Consider the following 16,659-nt stretch of genomic DNA (forward strand, 5'->3'; position numbering starts at 1 on the left):
TGACTGGAGGGATTGACTGGCACCCACCCATTACCCCACAAAGAAGGGATGATTCTTCCAACAAGTATGTGCTTTGGCCTGGCTCTTGATTGTGTAGGCTCCACAAGTATTGTGCTGCCTGATGACATTGATGACGAATCAGGTAACCTGCCCCATACAAGAATCTTGGCTCAAGAATCACACATCTTTTAACCTGTGTACTCTGTAACCTTTTCTTTTAACCCTTTAACCTGTGCCCACTTTTTCTCAGGAACAGATTCACCTTTCCATCTCTCAGTATTGGACAACAGTGACATGAATTGATGGAGCTCATCATGCTGAGCCCTGCAAGGTAAGGACATCAACTTCCAATAACTGCTTTTCAGCGATGCTAACAGGTGCGTGATTGCATTACTCCCCAAGATCATCTGCTCTGTTTGGCCTGGCACAACTAGTGCTGGAATGATCATCTTACACCCATAGACCGTGACATTAAGGACATACAAGCCCTTAGGAGTAATATGATTACCACCACATCCAACAATAACAATGTTTTCAACCTCTTTCCTCATAACGCCAGGACAGTGCAGCAAAATGCTTTCTTATGCAGCTTCACTTTGGGTGCAAGCCATTGATCCACTGTTTATCATTGCTCTGAAAGTAAGACCATCATGGACATCTACTGAGGCATAGAACAAGCTGTCAGCTGTTGCGATTCTCTGAGAACCAAGAAAAATGTATGTTTTGGACAAAGACATAGGGAAGTGTAAGATTCATAAAAGGATTCACTATCGTGAATGTCATCAACTCCTATTTTCTCGTTGGGAGGCTCACCATGCTCATCTGCGCTGCCCTCCCCAAAGTGCAGACTGGCTAGTTTCCCTGGTGCTGAGGGGAAAGACTTGTCCTCTCAGTGCAGTTGTGGCATGTGACCAGCTGAATGGCACTGAAAACATAGTTTCTTCTCACGGCAGTGTGAAAGAGTAGAATGAGCGACATTATTGCAGATAGAGCAAGGTGTGCTGTCAAAGCCTTCAATTCTGGGCAGCTTATTAGAAGTTCCTCTCTGAAAGCCAGACTGTACTGCTCCAGCATCACGCAGCAATATTTTCTCCAGCATCTCCACAACATGAGCTAAACTACTATGGTCAGAGCTAGACGGTAGCTGCACCACTTGACTGCTGGAAGTAGCAACTGGGCTAGGACACACCTCTGCTTTGTTCACAGTGATACTGCTTTTTTTTTCTCAGTGTACACAGGAGCAGAGGATGTGAAGCTTGTTTCAGCATGAAACTCACTCAACACTTCCTGTACCTCATTCACTGACCACTTGGCTTGGATCTAAATTTAAGGGCCAGGTCTTTGCCTGGGCAGTTTCTAATGAACATACTGTAAGAGGTCTGCCTGGGGCTGGGGTGAGGCTGCCTGCTAAGCCACCCCAGTCACTAGAGGGAGACAGAGACACTCTTAATTTGGGCAATTGGTTCCACCTGGGCTACTCCTACTTAAGGGAAGCCAACACACACCTCTGTGCTCAGTCTTGGGTTCCTCTTTTCAGAGTGCTGTGCAAGTCTGGCTGGTAATTTGGTAAAGGCTCTTGAGTGTTCTCCTGGGTCACTCTATCTTCTGTTTTTCCACCAGAGCTTTCTCTCTGGTTTCTCCTGGGATTCAATATTATCTTTTCTTTACTGTTTTTTAGTATAATTAAATAATTAGAAATAAGTTGTGTTCTATCTTTAATTTCTTTTGTCTCATCTTGTCCCTCCCTTTTGTTTTGGGAAGCTCTCTTGCCTTTGTTTTCTTTTGCTCAATTCTGAGCTGATCAGTTTTCCTGTTTCATTTTGTCTCGGTGTTCCTAACTTCCAGAGTTAGGGTTGTTTGTGTGTCTCTGCACTTGAGGCCTATTTCTCTAGTGCTCTGTTGGTGGCTTGCCCTGTTTCAATCCACCCCTGGGTGAGCTGCCACATTACACATACGTGTCACTTCCATTGCAGTATTGTCTAGTGACCTACCCTGTTCATTTAGACGTTCTGCAGCAGTATCAGCAGCTTTAAGTCTTAACCAATAATCATAGGGACCTTCCTTGTCCTTAGGCAATATTGTGTAAATGTCAGCTAGGGGAACAGAAGAATACTTAGTACAGCTGAAGTGTTTCCTCAGAAGGCTATAAATTGTCAGGGTGGTTCTGAATGTCAAGATTACTATTTCGAATCCTAAATCTCACGATCTTTTGCTTTTCCTCACAAATGCACAAGGATCTCTTCAGCCTGCTCCTCAAATCTGAGCTTCGTCCTTTTTATAAAAGTTCTCATAAGGTCCTCCCATTCATTTATAGAGACTGTCTGAGCCATCCCCTTTAAAGGTTGGAGGTTCTTTAACTTTCCTTGGTGTGACCAACTGAACCTGTGACAGATCAACTTGACTGTTCATGGACTGAGACTTATGACTAATGTCAGCTTGTGTATTTGCTACATGAGAAGCTAGTGGGCTGGATGACGAAATGTGAGATAAGATGCTAACTGCTAACTGTTGGCTAATCTGTTGTACTATGCTGCTCATTTGATCAACCAAACTAGATGGATCATGTGTGCAATTTGGCGTAGATGCAGTGACAGGATGTGATGTTTGAGAGACACCAGTTTGGTGAGATGCAGGAAGTATACCTTCACTGTCTGCCACAGGCACTTCAAGATCAGGTGGATCAATTGTACTAACTGAGCCATCAACAGAAAATGGTATGGGTGTAAATGTGCCCCTTCTCCTACCAACTGATGGCCTAGGACTGTCAATCAAACTGTTTACTTTGACTGGAATATGTCTTTCTGCTTTAGAGTAAAATATAGTAATAACAGAAGCTATCTAAGTGAAACACGCACAAAAACAACCAACAATTTAAAAAAAGTAACTGACAGATTGCAGAGAGGTTCAAACTTGGCTTAGTAAATGGAGCAATGGTAGGAGGACCTTCGGTTCCCGACAGATATCCAGTTTAGATGCAGCCGGGGCAAATTCTAGCCCAATCTCCATCCCATTCCCACACACACACACACACAAATCCAATGTTATTGGATTCTGAAGGGTTATGTTCTGTTCTATGGCAACACTGGGATCTGTCTCAAGGATGGATTCTAACCTGTAGAACGAGCTGGACCCAGTTTTGGAGTTCAGATGCCCTGTAGTGTTTTAAAAAAAAAAAAAATGCCAATTCAACCTCAATCCTTGTCCCATTTTCTCTCTCACACACTCTCTCTCATACACACATGAATCCAATGTTATTGGATTCTGAAGGGCTATGCTCTGGTCTATGGCATCACTGGGATCTGTCCCAAAGATGGATTCTAACCTGTAGAACCAGCTGGACCCAGTTTTGGAGTTCAGATGCCCTCTAGTGTTTAAAAAAAAAAAAAATTCCAATTCTACCTCAATCCTCAAAAGAATAGATCCTCAGTCCTCAGATGCCCTCTTTTTTTACACCAAGGCAACAAGTAACCAGCGTGCAGCTGACAAATTACATGTTTCCTGTTCTGACAAAAATCATTAAAACCTCATGTTGAACCACCAACATCAAAACATTTTTTAACACCATGAAGCTAGGATCTCTAGAAGCTAGGATCGCCAGTTTTGCTGGAGAAATATGCACCTGTGCATTCATTCATTCATTATCTGTAACCCTTATCCAGTTCAGGGTCGCTGTGGGTCCAGAGTCTACCTGGAATCATTACCGCCAGTGATTCTGGGTAGGCTCCGGACCACCTGGAACTGGATAAGGGCTTACAGACAATAAATGAATGAATAAATAAAATGGACTACAGAATGCACGAGAAGGGAAGATTAATAACCTTATAATAAATCTAAATTCTTAAAGGGAGCTATAGTTTATCCCAGAGACACACTCAACCTCTGAGTGACCTCACCTTCTCCCTGGAGATGATGTGTTGGTGTGAGCAGATTTCCCAGACGTTTTTCCCTGGCAAATCTACAGAATAAAAATCCCAAAAAATAAATGCAACACCCTGCTAAAGTTTGTAGCCTGTATTCATTTATTTGTTTGTTTAGAAACCCCTTTTATCTCTGTGTCTTTGTTCTGTGTTTCATTTCTTGGAGATTTGTTTTCTTTCTTTGTTTCATGTTTTATCTAGTTATTGTCTATATTCAGGGATGCACATAAGTGGTGCGCAGGTGCACATGCGTGGTCAAAATTATCGATGCGCTACGTGAATTACAACGTGAAGCGTGTTTTCGCACCATATGTTTGGCGTTTTTGGACCACGATAACATAGGCGGGCTCCAGAGAGTAGTTAGCTTATTTGATTATGCCATGAAAATCCCAGTCTTGCAGATAAAAGCAGTGCCTTTTTATATGGGAACAAAAAATTTCAGCCACCCAGCTTTTGAAAAGCACGAGAAGAGTAAAGAGCACATGAAAATACTGCAAACTATAGATAACAGGTGCAGCCTTGATCAGAAATCCAGTCCACCCCTGGACAGGTGGCAGGATAAACTCAATGAAGAACAGCGTTAAGCACTTTGTAATATTGTTCTGTTGGCCTTTCACAAAGCAAAGCATGCACGTCCCATGCGTTCATATGAGGAGGATATTGTGCTTTTTAAAAGGCTTGGAGTGAACGTCGGCAACGCATATCATTCACAAGAAGGGGGAGCCCGCATCCTTCAGTGCATTGCACAGTCAATAAGTTCAGAACTGAATGAAAAACTGAAAGCGGCCGAATTCTGGGGTGTGCTTTTTGATGGATCAGAAGACATAACAAAACTGGAGCAGGAAATTGTGTACATTGTGTCTGTGTCTAACAACGGAGAGATTACCTCAGATTTCCTTGGATTAATTAATCTGGGTGTGAACTGAACAGCACAGGACATAGTGAATGGACTTATGCAGCTCTTCCATGCTTGTGGTTTAGGGGATGAGTGGAAGACGAAGCTGGTTTCCATATGCACAGACGGAGCTGCGGTGAACGTTGGAGTTTACAACGGGGTCCTTCCCAAATTGCGTCAAATGGTTGCGATCGGGGATTCACTTGTACATATCCTGTGTACTGCCCACACACTCGAAAACTGCGCTAAGTCAGCTGATCGCATGGTTCCATACTGAGACAAGAGACTTTGTTGAAAATATGGAGGCTATTACCTGCCATTCAAATTCATGTGGCTACAAGTGATGGCAGTGAACTAAAACAGAGGCACAGAGCGTTTTCAGTGTTTTCTAGCCAACATGCTTGACACTGGAAAGATTTTGCACTTCACATCTCTCAGGTTCCAGCAAGAGAAGCTGACTATTGGTGAATGCAAAGATGAGCTCATGGTAGCTATTGGACAGCTGACACTACTGCTTGACAGTGAAGGCGAGTACAGGAAAGAAGCTGTTTCAAATGCTGATGCTGACAGGGACAAGACTGATGTATTGAGAGGTTTAATTCAAGAGTTTGAAAGTAGATATGAATCACTCAAATCATGCGATCAGTTTTTAGTATTTGATCCTTCAACTTGGCCTCAAGAAATGCAGCACCTCCACAGTTTTGGTAACAAAACACTGAGTAACATGCTCCAGAAATGAGGCCAGCTTGTCTGTTGACAGAGATGCCACTCTAAGAGAATGGCTGCATTTAAAGCAGTCAGGGAAGCGTTTGGCAGCCTCCTCTGTGTATGACTTGGTCAACATAGTGAAGATGAGCAATCCAGATAGTTACTCCAACATTCACAAAGTAATTCTGTTGTCCCTTACACTGCCCTTGAGCAGTGCGGCATGTGAGAGGGCATTTTCACATCTCCATATGATAAAATAAGTACAGATCCCGCCTATCAGACTTGCGACTCTTATCACTGATGCACACCCTCTTGTCTAGGATCACAACAGAGACATTTGACCCTAAGGCAGCTGTTGATTTATGGATGCACACAGCTCATCGTAGGCTAAATCAGGGAGAAAGAAGTCAGCCCTCATCATAATTCACCATGTTTGAAAGGGAGGAAGAGGGTGATGAGAGCAGTCAGGAGGGTAGTGATGATGAATGCTTGTAGTATTTCCTGAATTGTAAAAGGTGAGCACCAAGCAAAATCTTTAGGTGCTCCTTTGAGAACTAGACCAAAAAATGTTATGTGCAGCCCTGTTTATATTATTCTTAGTCTTTGTTTCTTTACACTGACTATTGTTTGTCTCTTCTCTGTTTTGTTTAATTCTTAGATGATCTTTTGGTTTATAAATATAAAACATCTCAGTAAACACATTCCTTGCAAACCCTGACACAGACTTTACCTGATGTATGTTTGTAATCTGCTCAATACACACCTTGGAGCCTAAAGGTCAATCAGAAATTCAAGACCGTGTTTACTTTTATTTCATAAATCTGTGTAATTTTGCTTCCTCTCCAGTTGCTGAAATACGGTGAAATGACCTGCATCTACCTGGGCAGGAGTCCAGTAATCGTGATTAATACGCTGCAGATAATGAAGGAAGCGTTCGTTCAGAATGGAGCTGTGTTTGCTGGGAGGCCGTATGTGCCAATATCTGATTGGGTCACTGAGGGTTATGGTCAGTAACTCAATGCTCATTGACTTGTTTGGTTTAACTTGTGGCGTACATGCAATGCTGTGTTTAGTTGTATTTTATATTTATTTGTTTTCATGTGGATAAGAGCTTTTTAATTACTTTTTAAAATGAGGTAATATTTTAAAAAGTACAAATTATGAAGAAGGGGTGGCACGGTGGCACAGCAGGTAGTGTCGCTGTCACACTGAAATTCCATTTTTAGTGCATTACCTTATTAATTTGGGAATCTGGACCTCCCACCAAACCCAGGCAAGGGGAAACAAGGCATCACAGTATGTTTTCTGTTATCTGCCTAAGTCTGGAAATATAGGATGAAATTCCCCATTCTGATATAGTTCTACATCTACCATAGATAGCAGCCACTTCACCAGAGCCTCTTCAATGGATCCGCATTAATGTTAGAGCCAAAGGTTAAATGGAGCACCAAAAAAACTGAGTACAGAATAAAACAGGGGAAAATATAAAAAGGGAAAAGTTAAAAGGGAAAACAGAGCAAAAGTGATTAAGCTAGCATTTCTGCTCCGTGAAACTCAGTGATGGGACCTTACATTTGGTTTAAACAGAGACTCATTCTCACCAGGTGATGATGGTGGCCGTTCTAAACAGGGCTGTTTAGACAGAGAGGAGAACACTGCTGCCTGGCTTGTGGTGTTTTGACCAAAATATTTTACTCAAGACCCCAGAATTGTTAAATATTATATGGCCCCATATCTCCTCTCCTTTCTGTCTCTACTCTTCTTTTCCTCTCACAGGTATCATATTGGTGACATATGGTAATGCCTGGAAGCAGCAGCGACGTTTTGCCCTTCACACACTACGTAACTTTGGCCTGGGAAAGAAAACCGTGGAGGAACGAGTGGCTGAAGAGGCACAGTATCTCATCAGAGAGATGCTCAAAGAGGAAGGTAGCTGACCAGAGGATTACAAAATAAATAGATAAAGTAGAAGGCTGGTCCTGGTGTGTGTCAGCTTGTGTTAATGACTGCTTAAGTACTATGAATTCCTATTGTTTGTAAAAACTCCAGCAGCACTGCTGTGTCTGATCCACTCGCACCAGCACAACACACACTAACACACCACCACCACGTCAGTGTCACTGCTGCACTGAGAATGAGAAAGTTGATCCTCAAGAAATCCACCTTTATACTTTTGTGTTGAACTACATTTCACTTGGGTTTAACTGAAGTGAATGCTGTGTATGCCCTGTGAAGGACTGGTGCCCCCTCCAGGGTGTATTCCTGCCTTGCGCCCAATGATTCCAGGTAGGCTCTGGACCCACCGCGACTCTGAACTGGATAAGGGTTACAGATAATGAATAAATGAATGCTGTGTAGTGGAAATAGTATGCACACGTTGTGGTGGCATAAGCACTACATAGCGGAGTCAATGATAATTAATTATTATTTTTTTACTAATTAATTATTTAATTCATTTTGCTAATCTCCATGTTTGGGAGCCATTAACTAATATGCAGTGTCTTAATTTCAGCTCAGACAAGGCCATCTTCACATACAGCAGAATTAGCTAGAATTAACTATTATTAATGAATTATGCTCATTGACCCGCTGTGGGTTCTTGACTCTGAAATGGAATCTGAACTAGAAGTTATAATTCCATACAAGAAAGGTGCACACACAAACAAATAACCAAGGATTGGTTTTATCACACAACTGGTTTATTAATTGTAATATCAAATCATGAATATTGATTAGACATTCATATAATGAAATGGATTACAGCGATATGAGGGAACAGGGAGATAAATATGAGGGAATTTCTCTATGATAATTACTACCCTAAGTTCTAAGAAAGGCTATTGTTTATCCCAGCAAACTTTCAGTACCAACCCATGAGCCATGAGAGACATGAGACCATGTGACCTTACGTATCCGGAGATGGACAGGGACCATGTCGCTGATGGTGCCTTCCGGCACGACTTCCTGGAAAATTGCAGATGCAGGCCTTGTAGGTTGCAGCCGTGGACGTTCCTTTTCTCCCGAGGCTTTCAGACGCAGCCGTCGGAGCTGGTGGCGTTCTGTAGGTCTCTGTGGGGATACTTCGTCGTCGCTGATCTGCCGCCTTGTGAGAGAGAGACATGTCCATGCAGGTCTCTCCTGGGGCCTCATCTCAGAAGTTCATTCTGAGGGGGCTTGCTGTTGTCCTCTTCCTGGCGTTGTCGTCGTTTTGAGGGTCAGAGGTCTAAGGTTGCCTTCATGCTCTGGGTGTGATGTTGAAATTTCGCTAGGGTTAAACTATAGCTTTTCTTAATCTGTAGTTTCTATCTGTACCACGCTTTAAAGGTCCAAGACTGTTTAAGAAAGCCATGAGTCTGGCGCCTGCAGAGTCATTTTAAAAACTCAGGTCATTTTACTCTTTAGTCTTGAAAAAGGCTAGAAGAGATAACACCCCAAGTGTCTGGAGCCTTGAAGTGAAGAGTCGAACAGCGGAGAAAAAGGGGAAAAAACCCAAAAAGCCAAAAAAAAGCTCTTGTCATTTGACGCCACAGGTATTTAACCAGAGTTTAGAAAACCCGCCCGAATACCTGCTTCGTCCTCAATGAGGGAGAATTGGAGATTTTCTTGCTCCTGATTGGCTGTTTCCTGTACCTTGGGAGTGGCATCACATAGAATTTATGACACTTGACAAGACAAAGACTTGACCATCCCTGGTGAGTGAATATCCCAGGATTCTGAATCATACTTTGCAATATAAAAGATTATATGTTAACACAAAGTAATATCATTAAGAAAAAGACAACCATGTTCTATATAATTATTAACCAACTAAACAAATTGTTTTAAACCAATGAGAATTAAGGTTTGTGATTGTTTTGTTTAACAATCTTTCAAAATGTGTGAGAGAACAGTTTTAATCAAGTTTGAGTCTGTGTGTCTCTCTGCATTTTGCAGAGGTTCTCCTCTTGACCCTGGGACCTTGGGTCGTAAAACGTCCTGGAGTGAGGTTTTACGAGCCTGCTCTGGATGCTAATCTCACATTCCGATCTTGGTTAGAGATGTCTCTGAAAACTAGCGAAAGCTTGGGTATATAAAATCACATCTTCAGAAAGTCAAAATTTCTTATTAGAAATTAATACATATTCATCATATCCACTACATCTGGAAGAGTCTTTTGTCATATCTTTCCTCATCATGTCCATTCCTCCTGTGATTTTTTTTAAGGAAAGCCTTTTTACCCCATCCACCCCATAATGAATGCAGTCTCCAACATCATCTGTTCCATCATCTTCGGAGACTGCTTTGAGTACGACGACAAGTGCTTTGCTGAACTTCTTTGAATGCTAAGTGAAAACATCCGTCTCGCTGGATCATTCTCAGCTCAGGTAACGTCCAGCAATGACACAACTAGAGGAAAAAAATAGCTTCTGAACATAAAAAAACAGAGAGAACAGTGTTTCCCCATAATCGTAGGTGTCCCCTTTAAATCAAAATGTAATCATAATTAAATCATGCTATAAAGCGTGCTGTGTTAGACCTGGGCAGTTTGCATTCTCCTCTGATGTGCAAAAGTCTGATGTATGGCAAAATGTTTCTTCAGAAGTGTGTACTTGCCCCATCGTCCCGAGGGCTGGTGGCACTGTGTGATCAGTGGAGTTTACCTAAAAGCATTTAATTGGAAATGGCTAGTAATTGTGTAAGTGCTGGCTCCAGGGCTAGACCACATCCAGCCACCAGGAGGAGGCAGTAGATGATCTCTCAAGCCAATCAGGCTTGATGATCAGCACCTGAAAGCAGGTCTTTATAAGCATAGAAACTCAGAGACGTGTTGTTGGATCTTTGTCCCAACCTGAGCAGTAAGAAACAGCTGGTAATTTTGGTAGAGGGCTGAGTTCTCCCTCTTCTCTTTACTCTTCTCGAGACCTTTCAAGCTTCTACAGCTGTTTTATATGTAATAAATAAATATTTCTTTCTGTTTACAGTGTTTGTACTCTTTCCTTCTTTCTTCCCCTCTGGTTTAGAGACTTTGTTTTGGGAAAACCATTTTGCATTAGTTTTAACCCATTCTATTTCCTATTCTGAGATTTGTTTTGTTTGCTCTCAGTCTTGTCCGCTCTTGGATCCAATTAATAACAAATGTGTGGTAGCTCAGTTAGGAAGCTGCATTGTTTTTAACACGACCAGGTTTCGATTCGTCTCCTAGGTGAGCCGTTACAAACTGAGGGATAAAACTGATCAAATATTGGGAATGAAACAAAAGAAACGAACATCTTTAAGCTAAGATTAACTAGGACAGTCTCTGTGTGAGAAACACTGACTGCGATGGTCTGCTAGCAAACAGTAAGGGGAGAAGGGGGAAAGCCTCATTTTGTAAAACCTATTCACACATCTCCTTAAAGATTCCATGCCAAGATAAATGTGTTCCAGTCTGAAACAGCTTCTGTAGTTGCTGCACACATGGTCTTTACTTTTTTTTTTCTCCTGCAGATCTTCAACCTGGCTCCTTTCCTTAAACACGTTCCAGGGTTTCACCAGAAGATAAAGTGGAATGGCAACACCTTGACAGGGTTCTGGCGTGAAGTTGTGGAAGAGCATAGGAAGACTCTAGACCCAGAAAATGTTCATGACTTCATCGATGCTTACCTGGTGGAGATGACAAAGGTGAGCAAGACTTGGAAACGTTGGGCCAGTACTCCTGGAGAGCCTCCTTCATGAAGAGTTTAACTCCTATGGATTGTTCTCTTATCACTTCATTGGCTGCCTGTTAAATTCCGCATTAATTACAAAACTCTGTTATTAACATATAAAGCTCTACATGGGCTTGCTCTTGAATACCTTCAAGATACTATTTCCTATTTATGAGACTCCACGTTTACTCAGATCACAGAGTACTGGATTTTTAATAGCTCCCAGAATTCAGAAGGCCTCAGCTGGGGGAAGAGCTTTTTCTTATAAAGCCCCCCAACTCTGGAATGAAACTCATTTGTTTAGGTTTTGGTAGTTAATGCTCCCCCACAGATAAAGATGGCAGATCCAGGGGGTCCATGGACACAGGGAATTATAGTAAACTGAGACGCTGATGTTGTCTGCTGCGTCACGTGATCACTCAGGTTTGTCGACGGTGGAGCAGAGGGATGCCAGTGTTTCAGGATGCTCCTGCGTCTGATCTGGTTCTCTCCTTTTAGTTAAAGCTGTCATAGTCAGATCTGCCGGAGTTATTAGCCACACTCTGGAAATGTTCACATTCTCTGCTTTACATTCACCCAAACATATTAAAACTAACTCCGTCCCTTTACCTTTTTCCGAAGCTACTTTGTGACATCAGTTCTAAAAAGAGCTTTACAAATAAATTTGATTTGATTTTGCATTTACATGCAATTCTCTATTTTACTACATGACATCATCATCAAATTTCACATTGTGGAAAGAGCACAAATTTTTCTTGGTTTTCATGGTTCAAACCTTCCATAAATACACGCAATTTTTATGCAAAGCATTTCTTTATAAATCAGTTTCTGTGGGATGTGCTCTCGTGAGGTTTATTTGCTCTGGTATGATATGAGTATTCAGACCCAATTTTATGAAAAGGCCCCTGAAATCAGAGAGCCACTGTTTTGACCCCTGTCCACTCTGAGACCTGCGCTAATTTCCCTCCCGCACTTACAGTATAACACACAAACGATTGATTTAAACTGTTAATGCTGCTGTTATTTTGCACTTTTTGTATAAATCACAAAACAGACTTTACACCTTTAGCCCTCACAAATGCGTCTGTACGTTACACTGATACCGGAAATTCAGAAAAGCCAAAATAAACAAACTGTTGGAAGGGGACATAGTGGAATAAGGCGAACATTTTCCATTATGTTCCTCAAAAATGTGCTACAAGTTCCTTAAGTAAAGATACTGAAGATGTACTTGTGCTGACCTCCACAGTGATAGTTAAGTCCCTTATTTTTGAAAAGTACAGTGAAGAGGACTTGTTTACCATTGTTTGCCATTGTTTCTCTCTTGTTTTGAGCAGCAAGAGCCAAATGAAGACTAAACATTTCATGAACAAAATCTGGTCATATCCACCTCTGACCTGTCCGGGGCTGAGACGGACACGACCGCCGCTACAATCAGATGGGTTCTCATTTACATGATGAACCACCCTGAAATACAAGGTACAGAAGAGGGCATAGAGAAATATCTCAGGGACACAAATAATAAAGAACAAATAGTCATATGAAACAATATGAAAGATGCAGAATTTTAATGTTAACATTTCATTTTATTATGATAGTAGCTACTGATACTATGTACTTTCATATTAATAATTAAGTGTACTGTGTATTTAAATGACTGGAAATCTAAGTAATGTCCCCACAGACTGTACAAGACTGTGAATGGGTTTGGTCATTGGTGGACCACATTCCAGAGCATTGTCATGAGGAGATAGTGAGTGTGTTGGGGTTTGACCGCACTCCCTGCATGGACAACCACACACAGCTGCCCTTCACTCACGCCACCATCCATGAGATCCAGCACTGGGCTAAAAGCCAGCCGAGCTACCACCTGCCCAAGGTAACCACAGAGGGATGGAGGAGTGAGTGGTTGAGCAGTCTGAATGGATGCATGTATGAAAAGAGGACAGCATTATTGAATAGGAATAATGACTGTTGAGCAAATAGGAAGCTAAAGGAAGGAGTGTATGAATGGATGGAAATGCCAATGTCAAAGATGGATGAAAGGATGAATAAAACGGATGAAAAGAAATGAACTGATGTAAAATAGAGACATATGAAAGAATGAATAGTTGATTTGGGCTGAATTCAGGAATGAAATATTATGGAATGCCTTCAGTCCTTACCCCTACTCTGAGGTTAAAATGTTTCTACATCAGTATCCTTTTTCCCCATGGTAGGGAACACAGGTCATGGTCAATTTTATGGCTATCATGACTGACCGAGAGCACTGGAAGTATCCAGACACGTTCAACCCAGAGAACTTTCTGGACGAGAAAGGACAGTTCTGCAAAAATGACGCCTTTGTGCCATTTTCTCTGGGTAAGTCTGATCAGAGATCAATAACTGATCACATTGATTTATCAATCTACTCAGGCTTTAGGGGGTACTTTATGCCACTTTTCCACTGCATGATGAGTAAATAGTACTTAATGTAACCAATGCCGTTATTTTGGTTTCCAAAGCCTGCTGTTCCTCTTAGTGATGGTGTTTGTTAGTGGAAAATGAGCCAGGTATCGAGTACCAAATGTGAAAATAGTCAAGTAGTGTAGAAACCATGCAGTGGAAAAGCACCAATAGATGAAGTGTATACTTTGTGTGTGTGTGTGTGGAACTGTGGAAGTCCTCAGTGGAAAGAACTGTTAGATCTAAATCTTCCAAGTGAGTAGCCTGATACCTCCCTATTCTCATTAGAAGAAATTGAAAGAGTGTCAGATTGTTTTTCGTAACAGCCCGAATTCTCCTGACATTGTTCTGATTAATGAAGGAAGGAGGTGTGTGGTGATTGTGGAAATTGGATGCTCTGACAATGGATATATGGAGTTGTGTTACACCTCTAAAGTCCTAAAGTATCAGCCACTGATGGAGACTTACTGCGAGTGGCTATTCATGTAAAACTGCTTTTTATCTGGAGAAGACGCTGTCATCTGTACCCATGAGAAATGCATACTGTGAATTTAATCATGTACTGTGTAATGACTCTGAACCGTTATTTGGATTTTATGATGTTTTATTTTATATGTTAAATCCTAATAAAGTACTGTAATGTGTGTGTGTGTGTGTGTGTGTGTGTGTGTGTGTGTGTGTGTGTGTGGTTCTGCAGGTCCGAGGTCATGTCTGGGTGAGACTCTCGCAAAGACAGAGCTTTTCATATTCTTCACGTCTCTGCTCCAGAGATTACAGTTCTCCTGGCCTTCAGGAGCTCCACCAACAAACCTGGATGGTATTATGGGGATGGTCCGCTCACCGTTCCCTTTCAATACAGTCTGCCGCAGCAGAGAGACCACCCACTGAGTCACAGCAGACCACCCATACCATATATATATTAGAAATTACTAATTATTACATTTATAAAACTGTATGTACCCAATTATGATGTAATAAATAAATTAAACAAGTCAAGTCTAAGACATCACAGTATGATCAATGACTACAACTTTCATGAAATAATGAATTTACATCACAACAATTTTATAAGCAGATCATTCTTAGTAAAAAAAAAACATACATTGAATACTACAATAACATATTAAGGTGTCATATGATAAAAAAAAATACACAAAATTTAATCATAAACTTCTATTTATCCCATTTTTGACCCTAAATCCTGTATGTTCCTATTTAAAGTCAGTGCATATAGTTCCATGTTTAAAAGTGATATACTGAACTTCAGCAAAATGTCTTTCACCATGAGAAACCAGCACTGAGCTGTTACCTTCAGCAGTTTACACATCTCTTCCTTAGAGGACATCTTTTATTTCTGCATTAAAGCCCACTGAAATACTGAAAAACACCAGCTACAGCCATTTACTCCTACTTACAGTTACAGTGCACTGAAACACTGACAGACATCAGATTCAGACACCAGATTTACCCCTACACAGTGGTGGACTTACGCTGTTTGAAAGGCAGCAGCAAAAAGTAAAACGGGCACCCAGCGAACGACACAGGGACCCAACTAGAGCTACAAAAGCAATGATATTATGATGTAAGGACATTCCTTAAACCACATTATTGTATTTTCTTGCTCTAGAGGGTACAGAATTTATTGCAAGAAACTGTGAGGACACATTATCTAAAATATAAACCAACCCCTCTTGGGTCCGCTAGTGCTCCTATGTACAGTTACAGTACACTGAAACATTGACAGAAACCAGATTCAGTCATTTACTCCTACATACAGTTACACTATTTAGATACTGTCACGCCCTCGTCCTGTCATGTCTGTTTTCCCCGCCATATGCTCTCTCAGCACATGGCTCTGTTTGTTATTGTCCTTGTCTCCGCCTAGGTCCCGCTTTCTTTCCTCCTCCTTGTCAGTGTCTTCGTCAGTGTTGATTGTAATCCTGCCCCTTCATTATTAGTCTCAGGTGTCCTTGCGTGTACGTCCACCTCCTCATCTTCCTTAAACTGTGACAGATACTGAGACACTCTGCCTCTGTTCTTTCTGCAATGAACTTCATGCTCAAGTGTTATCTTATTTTATGTATGTGTGAATAAACAATCAAGCTAATGTTATGTTAAAGCAGCATGATTTGCCTGATTTTACTTTTTAAACATTTGAAAGGAGAGTTCTTGGGAAATGGTCCAGATTAAATTTATAAAACTGAAAAAAAAGAAAAACCCTTATAAATGATCTGTTTTGTGTGAAAAAATGTGCGCCTTTGCTGTTTTTTCTTGTCTCCTGGACAACCTTGGAGAATGCATTCCTCCTAACAGCTATCACACTCATTTGAATGGTTTTCTTACAAGTTCTGTCTGCTTCACATCCCCAAAATCGTAGTCATATTTAGGAATCCAATCTGATAGGTATCAGCTTTATTATGTCTGATCTTAAACTTGATCCTGTTTCTTCTGCGATATTCTTCTTCAGTGGTGGCAGGCTCACACTCCCTCCTCCCTGTGTAGACAGAGAGATGAACACAGAGAGAAAAGTGAATTGGCTTCAGTGTGTGTGTGTATAAAGGCGAATTGCCTACAGAATGTTCTATTTGAAGGTTAATTGGAGTAGGTTTTATAGTTACTATAGTATAGTAGACTTCTTTGTAGTATTGATTGTAGTAGTATAATACATTGTAGTAGATGTATTTTTGTAGTTGTGGTATTAGTTTTGTAGTAGTTGTATAAATATTAATAGTAGCATTGTTAGTTTTTATATTACTAGTAACTGTAGTAGTAAAAGTTGTAGTAGTAGTATATTTTAGTAGTTCTCTCAATATTAATGCAATGGCGCATATTAACACATGGCAATTTAATGCATTCATTTTTTAATGTTAAATAATCATTTACCAAATTCGGGCAAAAACTCTTCTCATAATTCACCCTTTTTACAGACACTAGTGAGGTATTAGTCTCTGTATTATTTAATGATGTAAGTGTAAAGACACACCCATTCTATATGTTGCAACAAAAGCACAAGGCAGAGGTCTGTCAA

General features: G+C 41.0%; 1 pseudogene; it reads left to right on the plus strand.

Moving 5' to 3' along the window:
- The first annotated feature begins 219 nt into the window (after positions 1-219).
- LOC136697976 (cytochrome P450 2J2-like) lies at positions 220-14,574 on the plus strand (annotated as a pseudogene).
- The last annotated feature ends 2,085 nt before the right edge of the window (positions 14,575-16,659 follow it).

The sequence above is a fragment of the Hoplias malabaricus genome, chromosome 5 (assembly GCF_029633855.1).
Source record: "Hoplias malabaricus isolate fHopMal1 chromosome 5, fHopMal1.hap1, whole genome shotgun sequence".
Classification (NCBI taxonomy): Eukaryota; Metazoa; Chordata; class Actinopteri; order Characiformes; family Erythrinidae; genus Hoplias; species Hoplias malabaricus.